This window comes from Tetranychus urticae, chromosome 3 (genome assembly GCF_039701765.1).
Source record: "Tetranychus urticae isolate SD_2017Ah chromosome 3, NJAU_TeUrti_SD_1.0, whole genome shotgun sequence".
Lineage (NCBI taxonomy): Eukaryota > Metazoa > Arthropoda > Arachnida > Trombidiformes > Tetranychidae > Tetranychus > Tetranychus urticae.
The window spans coordinates 20,564,064-20,576,066 of NC_142960.1; the positions used below are offsets into that span (position 1 = coordinate 20,564,064).

The 12,003-nt window shown below is 29.4% G+C and overlaps 1 long non-coding RNA gene across 7 annotated transcripts; it reads right to left on the reverse strand.

The window, feature by feature from the left end:
* Nucleotides 1–4,339: 4,339 nt before the first annotated feature.
* Nucleotides 4,340–7,833, reverse strand: LOC107364748 (uncharacterized). Of its 7 annotated transcripts, none has more exons than XR_016199996.1 (7): nt 7,670–7,833; nt 7,034–7,586; nt 6,379–6,830; nt 5,954–6,187; nt 5,527–5,856; nt 5,287–5,453; nt 4,340–5,176 (listed from the first exon to the last, which is right to left on the reverse strand). It is a non-coding gene; the product is annotated as an uncharacterized LOC107364748 (long non-coding RNA). The 7 variants fall into 7 exon arrangements; XR_016199998.1 differs by having other exon boundaries at nt 5,531–5,856; nt 7,090–7,591; XR_016199995.1 differs by having other exon boundaries at nt 7,034–7,591.
* Between the last annotated feature and the right edge of the window lie 4,170 nt (nt 7,834–12,003).

Consider the following 12,003-nt stretch of genomic DNA (forward strand, 5'->3'; position numbering starts at 1 on the left):
TGTATTTCAATTTTCAGAAGCCAAGAATCAGTTGAAATTAACCAATGACACAGTTTACTAGCAACACGCATTGGTCAACAAGATTGACTTTAAATTGAAAATCAACCGATTTTAATTGGATCAAGTCTTGGTAGTTACAAACAATTTTCATTATCACTCAATTTTTTCTTGCTGGTTTCTGATGTTAAAGATGTTCAGTCCAGTGCAGCAATTAGCAACTCATTGTTCAGGAGGCATTCAAAAGATCACAATTAATCGAAGGTAGTTAATGTAAAAGTTAAATTGATTGATTATCGTAATCAACATTATTGTTTAAATAATCATCGCTGTCCAACATCAACTAATTCATTTGTACCTTTATTTTCATCTTACTCATCTTCAACAAAATCAACTAAATTATCCTCACCATCTTCATTAACATCAATATCACCATTCTCATCATCACCAATGAATAAACATAGTTTCAGATGATCAACAAATTCTGAGTTGCATGCATTGAGTATTTGAAACATTAGATGGCGACAATCTATTTAAAACAATTCTGGTTTTATCTTGTTATCATTAAACTTAAAAAATAACAAATCAAGATGTAAAATTGAGTAGAAACAAAATTGCCCGATAGATGTCTCTACCAAGAGCGTAATAAAACAAAATCTTTTATTAGAAGTGAAAAGCTGTGCAAATAATTTGCTATAAAAGACGATCTTTACGACTCTTCAATTAAGGTAAATGAGAGTTTCTGAAATAGCCAAATAAAATAGGAATGTCTATAAGAATCAAATTCATTTTATCACCGATTATGGCTGATTTAGCTCATTTAAAGCACTAAATTTTCAATTGTTGACTGAACAATGAACCTGATTCACTTTCACTTTACATTTTCCTATTTTGAGGCTTTACGGTTCAGAATGAGCTTTGCTCAAGTTATTATAACCGCTTTATACGCCATGATCATTGCATGTTTACTGGAACATTAAAATTGCTTAATAAACTGATGAAAAGCTTTAGATTCAACTTTAAACCCTCTTCAACCTGAACATCATTTTCCTGTACAATTATGGATTTTAATCAACGTTTTTTTTGCATTTAACCATTTCTCCATCAACATAATGAATTAAACACTTGATTAGAGCATTTTTTCATCTTGTTTTTTTTCAAGTTTCACCCAGCGAAATGATTTTCATTCAATTACAAAACATGATACTATTTCATGTTGTTGGTTGATGATGAGAAGGTGGATGATGAAGATTAGGATGAAACAATCATGAAGAAGATGATAATGAAACAACAAATAATAAGTTATAAATGATTATAAGATGATTTAAGTGATTAATGTAAAAGTGACTTGCATTTGGAAAGTAAAGCAAGCAAAAGAGGTGAGGTTAAAATGTATTAGTTAAAATAATTAACAAAAATTTATCATTAACGTTAACGTTAACTTGTTTAAATTGATTGCGATGAACGATAATTCAAGAGATGAATGAATTTTAATTAATATTTCAAGTGGACTTTACCAAGTCAACGCATTAAGGTGAACATAAATCATTGAAGACTTTTCCACTTTTTTCAATTGTCTTTTCACCAAGTTTATCCATTCCAATGGATTTACTTGATGATCATTGATTGCTTGTAATTATACTGATAAACTGAGTTAATATATAAATGTCAATTGAAATTATGATTGAAATGTCAAGTGAAATGATGAAAAAAAAGATGAAATGAAGAAAAAGATTTACATTTTTCTTGAAACTTTCATTATCAGAGTTGCTTACGGCTTATGCCAAATGCAAGATATTTACTGATCACAATGATAATCCTAAATGGTTAAATATGATATACATTAATAACTGTTTATATGAGTGATTATATCAAGAAAATTAAACTAATGATTAAGCATAAAGATGAGTAAAGTATGATTTAGCAAATAGTTAAATGAAAATGAGGATAAATTTGATTTGTTTTTCAAGTGAAACATTACAGTTGCCGGTTTCAGGTCAAATCAAGATTAGGTTTTAAAATTGGTTGTTTTTGTGGTTCAACAAATCAGTTAAACAAATATGAATTGATTGCTTAAAGGTTAATTAATTAAGTGTACATCTCAAGCCCACTCTAGGTAATTTTAATGGAAATGCAAAGTTGAAAGATCAAAAATAATAAACCCAAACGAGTAATCAATGGATTGTCACTTGACTAAAGTCATCTTTTTTTAGCTTCCTTCATTTGATTGCTTTTCATCATCATTTTGATTATTATTATTATTATTATTATTATTATTATTATTATTATTATTATTATTATTATTACTATCATCATAATAATATTAATAAGATTCTCACGGAAATTTTAATAATATTGAACAGAGCCGAGAATAATTTTCATGCTGAGATCTTTTGGTTTCCAGGAGGATTCCTATTATTGAAGATGAGATTGATGAAGAAATAAATTGAATGAAATTGCGTGAAAATTACCCCACATAAGCGTTGAATTTAGTGCAGCAAGATCAACTCTATTAGGTCAAACTATTTCCAACCTTCCCCTAGACAATAATGACAATCTTTCAACGTAAAAGTCGCCTTGATGAGCATTTTTGATGCAACAAGCTCAACTCCATTGGGTTGAAATAATTGTAACCTTTGGCTTAACCAGATTATGCTGAAGATGGCTATGAATATTTTTTGAACAATTGGTGTAAATGAATATTGACAGAAGCTTGTAAGGTCTGGTTAATTTGGGTTTTGTTTTTTACCAGATTTTGTTTTGTCTTTTCATCCTTTTCTTGCTGTTAGCAAATGTTATTATTGTGATCAATTTTTGGATAATTTGTAATTTATTGTTGTAAAAAGATAATGTTCACTTTCAATGAATCTTGTTGACAGTTTATCAATGTTAACAGAGTAATCTTGATGTTATTATGTATCAAAGTGTTGACAATGTCCCATAACAAACAACGGGAAAGCTGAAAGTTTGATGGGACAAGAAAATCAAAATTGAACCCAAAACAGATGTAAGATGAACAAGCTTTAGTTAAGGCTATTATCATCACTTGTTAGCCAAACTGATTAGGTCAGTGTCTTAAAATGAAGATCAATTGAACATCATCTTTAATCATCATCATTAACATTGTCACTGTCATTTTTGCTATAACATTACATTAAATCACAAAGGACTCAAGACATGAAAGCCTGATTTGGCCTATCAGCAAGAAAACAGATTAATATTATCGATTGAATTTCATTGACTTTCATTGATTCAACTTGTGTTCCGTTTTCACTGGGAATCAAGTAAACATGGATTTGTTATGCTCTAAATTTAGCCTTAATTTGCATATGAAATGTTTTAAAATTGTGTGTTAATCAGTAAATTAAATTTTCATCTCTTTCATGTTCAAACTAATTATAACATTTTTGATGATTATAAAGGGATAAAAAAAGGTAACAATTTAATACGATTAAATTATGAATTTAAAAAGAGATGAAGAGAAAAATTTGCTTACAATTGAACCTTTTTTTGTAGCTTATTTCAAATGTACTGTGTTTAGGTCAAATCAATCATTTGGTTGACCTTTTTTTACTTGATCAATACTTTTAGGTTAAAATTGATATTGTTGACCATTTCAATTGCATGATATGAAATCATTGAAAGGTCAAACGGATAATAATCTAATTAATAGACACGCAATTGATTGAAATCACAATGTTGAGTGAAGCTTTCAAAGGTTAAAACCATTGAAAGGTTTAACTTGTTAATCATTGTCAGAGTTGCCCTTTCATTTAAATTTACAATTAGTTGATTATAATTGTAATGGTCATGATTATGTTTATCATCGTGATTAGCCTTTCTTGTATTTACATAAAAGGCACAAAAAAAGGACTTCCAGTTGACAGATTTACAAGCCAGAAAAGCTGGAGAAACAACAAAAAAATATTTAAGTCAATGAGTTATGATGAATCTATGTCCAGACCTTTCAAGATGATGAATTATTATTAAGATGGAAATATTTATAATTCAAGTTAATCATTATCATCACCATCATGATAATCACCAGTAAGTTAAGAGCAAAAAAACATGGAAACGCAAAAAACAACAAAACTTGAAATGTAAATTGCAAGTCTTGGTAAAGGTTTAATTTTGGGCTTTTTGTTTTTCAACCTTTTCAACGTTTTCCAGCTAAATTGGACATCTAAATGATGATTAAATTAATGGTGAAGTTGATACATATTTGGCGATGATTAAGTATGAACAAAATGATGATGGCAAAAATGCGATCAAAATAAAACAAAACAAAATGGTGACTCTTCAGAGTGTATTTGACAAGGCGAAATAAAAATGGTTATTCATCTTGATTATCGGGCAATTTTAATGATTATTAATGTAGGTAAATAACACTTTGTCTCATCATTGGCCCATTAACACTTAATAAAAAAAGGTACAATCCTTTAGCTAAGCTAAAATAGACTTGTGCGAAAAGCTAATCTATTAATATCATGTTGAAGGTTTGATATTAATACATTGAGTACATTGAGTTGAGATTACAGGTATTAGTGATAATGTTTTAGACGATGGATAATGAATTGAAATTGAAATTATAAATCAAGCAATCAACTTGCAATTGATGATCATTTAAACCTGATTATAGTGAAAATTGTAATTTAATTTACAATGTAAGATTATCATCATGGGATTTGCTCAGTGTTTTTGTAAAGGTTAATAAAGGGATAAAGATTCAATTAAAAGATTAGCAGATGAATGAAACTTGTTTAAAATTAAATCTTCTTCTCCTTCTGCCAAAAGGTTCATGATCATCTTCATTGCAAATTGTTGTCTCTTTCATTATTATAATGGTCAGTTTAGCTATTCACAGATTAACACACTCATGATAACCTGTAATTAGAGTTTTGAAACTTGAAACTTGATGAATGATCCGTTGGTACCACAAATAAGTAGATCCTGCAATTTGGGCTGGTTATGGTATGCATCCTTGGAAGGTCAATTGTTTCCGTGGTCCATCATTATCATTATTATCCTAATGATTACTGTGTTAAGATCGTGATTTCAAGTTTTATATTAGCAAACCATAAACACTTTTGGGTGAAAGGTGAAAGTAAATCCTGTTGTGGAGGGCTTTAATTGAAATCCTGTTAATTGACTACAAGTTACAAGGCAATTTGCTTGGTTCCTGAATTAATAGAGATTAATAATAAATTAATGGCTTCATTTTTTTAATTATCGCTTTTATAGCGGTTGCAAATGTATTTCAAATCAAAAATTAAAAATGGAGAGACTTACCAGATTTTGGAAGCTAAATGTATTACAATCCATAATTTACTTTAATGGGTAAATCTTCACTCATTAAATCAACTCTTTTTGTTGAACTGAATCGTTCAAAAATTTCGTGTTCATCGATTAGTTATACTGAGTTTTCAATTCGCTTGAACTTGAGGTGTTGAGATGACCTAAGAAATAAGACGTTATAAAACATGAGCACAAAAAGGGTTAACTAAAATTATGTGATGAAATTATGTTTACTTGCGTCATGTTTAAGTTGAATAATGGTTCAATTAAAATCAATATAACAGTAGATTGTATGGAAGATGATAATGAACATTTTTCACAATCAATTTCTGGGTATAAAATTGTCCATTGAGTTGAAAATAGTAATTTTTTAAATTACTTTACGCCAAGAATCAAGGTTAATTTACGTTGATTTATTTGTGTCCAGCCCCGAATCAAGTGAAAATCGCGTTAACAAATTTAACCCGACCATTTGGGAACTGCAAAACATCACAAGATGATTCTAATCACGTTCAACTGTTGATATAGTTGAATTAAACTGTTACTTCCAATCATGATCAGGATCTATCAAAAAAGGAAGCAAAAGAAGAGAAAAAAAAATGGTAAACAAATTTTTGTTTGTAATGAAAAAAAAGGTTAAGTATCTAATAATTTGAATTACAACACTATTAATGACAATATATCAGGTTATTTGCAATTAAAATTGACTTCATTATGGGACATTATTGGGAACTGATCATATGGACAAGACATTAATCACAATTAAGGCAGCTTTCACACCAAGGGTTCCCACTAGTGGTAAAGTCTTTGAGTCATCCAAGTACCATCAGGTTAGACAGTTAATCTTGTTGGTCCCCCTTTTCCTGAGTTGCCCGTTTTGACTTTGAATATTTTTCTGGATAAGGAAATTCAAGCAATTCTTGATTAAGTAATGTAAGTTAATTATTTATCCATAAAATAATAAAAATTGTTATTAAATTAGTTCAGTCAATTGATGTACAAAAGAAGTGAACCAGCAACATAAAGTATACTTAAATAAATAGGGCCTCAATGTTTATGCTTTGATTTATACAATACTAAACTTACCAGTTTTTCATTTTTGAAGTTCACTTGCAATAATCAACATTTTCAGCTGCTAACTGGTTTGTTTGTGTTCAAATTCAATTATTTATGCCGTTGTAAATTCAATTAAATTATTGGGCCAAATTGAGCATTGATTGACAATCGGCTGGTTTATTAAAAATTGTTTAAAATGTGGCAGCATCAACAAACCCAGGTCTTGTAAATATCAATTTACATCAGGCAAAGAGAGTAAAGGTTGAAGGCTTTTCAAGGTTTTTAAGGTTCATTTTCTGGGTTAGTTGATTATTTTCCTTTAACTTAATTAATGTCAATCAAGATCTCTAAATCAAACGCCATGATTACCATCATCACCATCACTATCAACATCATGAGTGAACATCTTTCCCATTTATGATAGCTGCAAACAATTGATTAAACATTGAATGTGAAACCATATTAAGGCATTTCCCAAGTCACTGAAATTAATGAAAAAAAAGATTCAGTTAGATATTTAATTAAAGCTCAATTAAAATTAAGTAAAGATTTTAAAAGGTTTAAATTGATTTACTTTTCCAATTTAATATTCTCTCATTAAGATGCTGTTTAGCGTATCTTTTCATCATTGAGTAGCTTTCGAACAAGAAACTTATTCTGATTGAAATTAGCAAAAAAATCAAACCTTTTCTGATCTTTAAACTGTTTCAAAAGTCGCGTGGTTAATCTGAAGATACTCACAGCATCATTAATTTCCTTTTGTCGATTCCTCTTCTGCTTCATCACTTTTATTTCTTTTCATGGTTCCAAATTTTCTTCTCCTTGTCTTCCACCAATTCATCATCATCATCACCACCAACTCAATCCGAGGTTGCTTAATCCCTTGAGATTTTTTTGTATTTGCTAATACAACCGTAAGTGATTGAAGTTACTCTTTTATTATCATCGCCATCAACATCATGAGCCATCATAATCATCATTAGCCCATCAATAATCCACTAATTATCTTGATACAAAGAGATCGTCTGAATCTATCTTTTGGCAAATTACAATTTCAACTCTTTTCATATCCATCATTGGTCAAGACCAGTCAGTTTAATGAAATTTCGTGAATATTGTTTCAATTCAACTTGTTTTAAATTAAACACCATAATTACCAGGAAATTTAATCTTTATCCACGATGAATACCAGAAATATAAAATACAGAATTCAAATTCAGTAGTCTCTCATAGTCAACCTAGTCTTAAGAAAGAAATATTCAGTAAACTAAAAGCTGTTTTTTTAATTTGCAAGAAACAATGAATAATTTGATTTTCTTACCTCCTCTCAATGAAAATTTAATTACCAGAGACACAATATAACCACTTCGCTAGATAACTGCAGATGTCATAACATAACAATAAGTTATTAATTAACAAAAACAATCAATAAACAATACAAGCTTATAAGACAATACAACTAGTGTTTCCCCGATACCTTTTTTTTGAGTAAAAGTATCGATACTTTGCCTGTCGATATTACTCGATACTTTGAAAAAAATACTCGATACCAAAAAAGCTCTTGATTTGATGAAATTTTCAGGCAAAGTATTACAGAATTGAGAAAAAATCAGCTTTCAATTATTTCTGGAGACCATGAGAATGACTCACTGCATAAACTCACGCTTTAATTGTACTCATTAAATACTCGATACCTTTCCGATTGATACCGATACTTTTCAACGATACTTTTTTTCAATATCGGGAAACACTAAATACAACTCTTCAATAAAAAAATGACGTCTAATTATGGCTATCGCCCTCTCTTAATCAATTATTGATCTTCAATGAGCTCGAAATTTAAACGTGCAATTTTTCCTGTCAACATGCAAAGATAGAAGCTGAACAATAGAGATTTTTAACGAAAATGTTGACCATCATTAATGTTATCATCAGTTGTTTTCGAGGTGTTAATAGTTGAACATTTAAAAGATGAACACAGTAAATTATCAGTAAGTTTACTCGCAACTCTATTGTAATGAGTATGAAAGGTGGAAACAAAATAAAAGCTTAATAAACCAGCGAAAAAGCAGTTTTTATAAAGACATTTCAAACATTCTTGTTTTGCAACATGTTCAACATCTTTACATAATCATCATTATGATCATCATCTCTTGAATTTTATCATGTTTGTGGCTTTTTTCTATCATTTTGGTTCATACCATAATGATCTTGTTGTTGTTGATGACGATGCTGATGGTTAACAATAGGTGAACAAAATGAACAATCAAGAAATGATTTGATGATAAGTAAAATGTTCAAAACTTTGGTTATTACTAAGGCTACATCATTAACAAACTTCATCACCACAATTGAAAGTTTTTTGTGAAACTGCAAGTAAAAATGTAAAACTTGTCAACGGTTAATACTGAGAAACTGGTAATTGTCTGTTAAATTAGCTCAATAAAAAACTCACCTCAAGTTTCAAATCTTTCAGTTTAATCGTATCTACATGGTTAATCTATGAATACATGAAAAGTACAATGAAAAAGTCAGAAAAAAAACAATCTCTCATTCAAAATACAAAATGTACTGAAGATCCAAGACAATGAATGAAAGGCTGAACCTTAATTTGAATGATCTTTATCACTGTAAATGAAAATTGAATCAAGACCTTTCAACTATTATCTACACAATGGATGAACAATTAAAAGAAAATGCAAATGAAAATTAATCAATCATAACTGATTTAATTATCAAAGATGGTCATCGATACAATCGAGATCAATATCGATTATCATATGGCTTTCAAGCCGTTTGAATATGTTATCAAGATATTGATATGTAAATGTTTTTCTCATTTTTATCCGATATTCTTAACAATTGTGCATTAAACAGTGATAGTTAACCAACTTCCATGGCTACAATCAATGACATTATGTTGACTTTAAAAACCCCGAAAACCAAAAATCAGTCAAACCAGGGAAAGGTTTTGGGTAACAGACACAACAATGGAAATGGTGAGTCGCAAAACGCTGGTAAAAACCATTGAAGGGCTAATGTATTTTCATTTATCAAATAACCGTGAATGAATAATGTTTGCAATGATATTATCACAGTTAATAGCTGAGCTTTGTAGTCCAACAGTGTTTATCAATGATAATACAAAACCATTTAATGGTACAATGTTACCTTTTTGTTTAAACAAACGCTCTTCAATTCCCTCATGTTGAAGGTGACTCTTTGATTCACTTTAACCTAGACAAGTAAGGCTTGTAACTTGTAACAAAGGCAACTTGTCTGCCTCTTTATAAAGCACATTCAAGGTTCACTTATTTTGAGCAAATGTTTCCATCAAATTGAAATGATCAATTGTTGGTGGAATCAAAAAAATAGATGAAAAATAAAAGCATGATTAACAAGGAAAGTTCAATGATATTGATATGTGAGCTTGAGACTCAAAAAAGCATCTCATCTTCATATCAATCCATCTCGTTCCTGGTTCATGTTGTTGTCAGGCTCAATATTATTTGCTTTTGATTCAATTTAAAGTATTCAATTGAAATATTGAAACTCTTTAAGATGCAATCAAAAGTCAAATTACAGTCAAAAGTGTTTTTTTTGATTGAAACCAGAAAAAAAGGTTTTCATTTTGAAAGGTTTAAAGTGGAAAAGGTTTTAGTGAAAAACTAATCCAAACCTTTTCAGTAGATTTTATTGCTTTTCATTTGATTTAGCATTTCAATCATTGATTGAATAAAGACACAAACTTGATTAAAATATTGATTAGTTTGTTGACAATTTTAATACAAAATAGTAAACTTGAAGAATGGGCGAAAAACCAAAATCTGGTTGCTTACAAGTCTATTGTATTGAAAGTTGAATGAGAAGACAAAAGTTAATTGCCATGAAAAGTACGTTAATAGTGGTGATTAACTCGACTCATTTCTGGTTTGCCTTAATGAAGAAACAAAAAAACTTCATTTGTTTGATTATATCAAATTGTATTAAGCTTGCTTCAGCAAAACTGAGCATCAAACGTCAAGCATAAGTTAACATTTATCAAATGAGGATTGACTGGGAAGGAAAATCGTAATAACATGATAAACAATTGTTGAACCATTTTTCTTGCTTATAATTAGATTCAATCATTTTAACCAATAAACTAGATTACTATCGTCACCATTATCTTGTACTCAACAATAAAACTCAAACATTCTCATGATTTATCAACTTTTATATAGCATTGTGACTTCGTAACGAAGAGAGCAACCCAAAAATGGTTTGGGTTGAGTTTATCATTTTATTAAACAATAACATCACTAATATTGTCTTTTTTTGTCTTCAAAACAAATCTTATCCCATCATCTTGTCATCATTAAGCGACAATTCAATAGCCTATTCAAGACAAGAGTTATTAATTATAATTTCATTCATCTTTTTATGCTTCTTAATTGAATAGATTGTTGAACAATATAAAGTTAATTGTCAAACTTTGGTCCAATGATGTTAGTAGCAAAGGGTGAGATCAACTTTAATCCTTGAAACTCGACTCTGTTGCACTGAAATTACCTCTTGGATTGGGTCTTGATACGGACAAATTAAGGTTAGTTGGTCAATTGGATATTAGAATGAATTTTGCTCTTAATTATTGATTCCATTGTCTGAATGCAACTTTCATGATCATTAATCTTGTCATTAGTAAATCAATCGTTGAATAACAGTTTGATCAAGATCAAATTCAATGAATTAGACTATTGAATTGCAAAGAAAAAGATTTCTATCATTGTTGGAATATTTTACTTCTTCAAATCATTCAGATTTTTATTCATGTTTCATGGTAAGTATCAATGTTGGTTATCATTTATGACGATGACGATGTGAATGATGTGAATGATGATGAGAAAACCTTTGAGAAGATGAAATGAAAATCAATTTTCATGCATTTAACGTTATCTTAATTTTATCCCTTTTTTTACTTTGATTATCAGTGGGAGGTTGAAATCTGAATCTTTTTTTTCAAGAAACTTTTCATCTCAAGTTTTTCATCCAAATCTTCATCCATCATCTTCAGCCAAATATTCAAAATAATCATAATAACAGTAATAATAATAGAGATGGATCAATTTGATAATGGAAAGTAATTCAAAGGTTTATTCTGAGCATAAAGCATATTCAATCAATTTGGTTCAATTTTTGTTTATCTTGTTTCTCTTCATGATCAAGATGATCATGTTTGGTTTAAAGCTTCTGCAGCTTACCTATCAAGGTATTTAGATTCATATTCAAGTGCTCAAATGATAATCAATGCAACTGTTTACTGCAATATTGGTTTTTACTTTTGTCATGTTAAATGGTTCAACTTTTCACTCTTTGATTTACTCCTTGATTTACTCCTTGATTGATAATGTCTACCTTAAATTTATTGCCACTTGTTCAACATAATCTTGCTAAATCACCTTTATTATCATCACCAAGATTCACCCTTAAATCAACACAGTTCAGGTTAACTGTGATAATCATGAGGAAATCAAAATCAACGGGAAATTATCAGGTTAACTCATTTATTATATTTAAAATACATTTTAACCCATTTCTCAATTTATAACTTGCATCTTAAGTCAAATGGCTGTTGTTTTTGGCAAAAGTATTGAACAGTTTAAAATGTAGCATAAA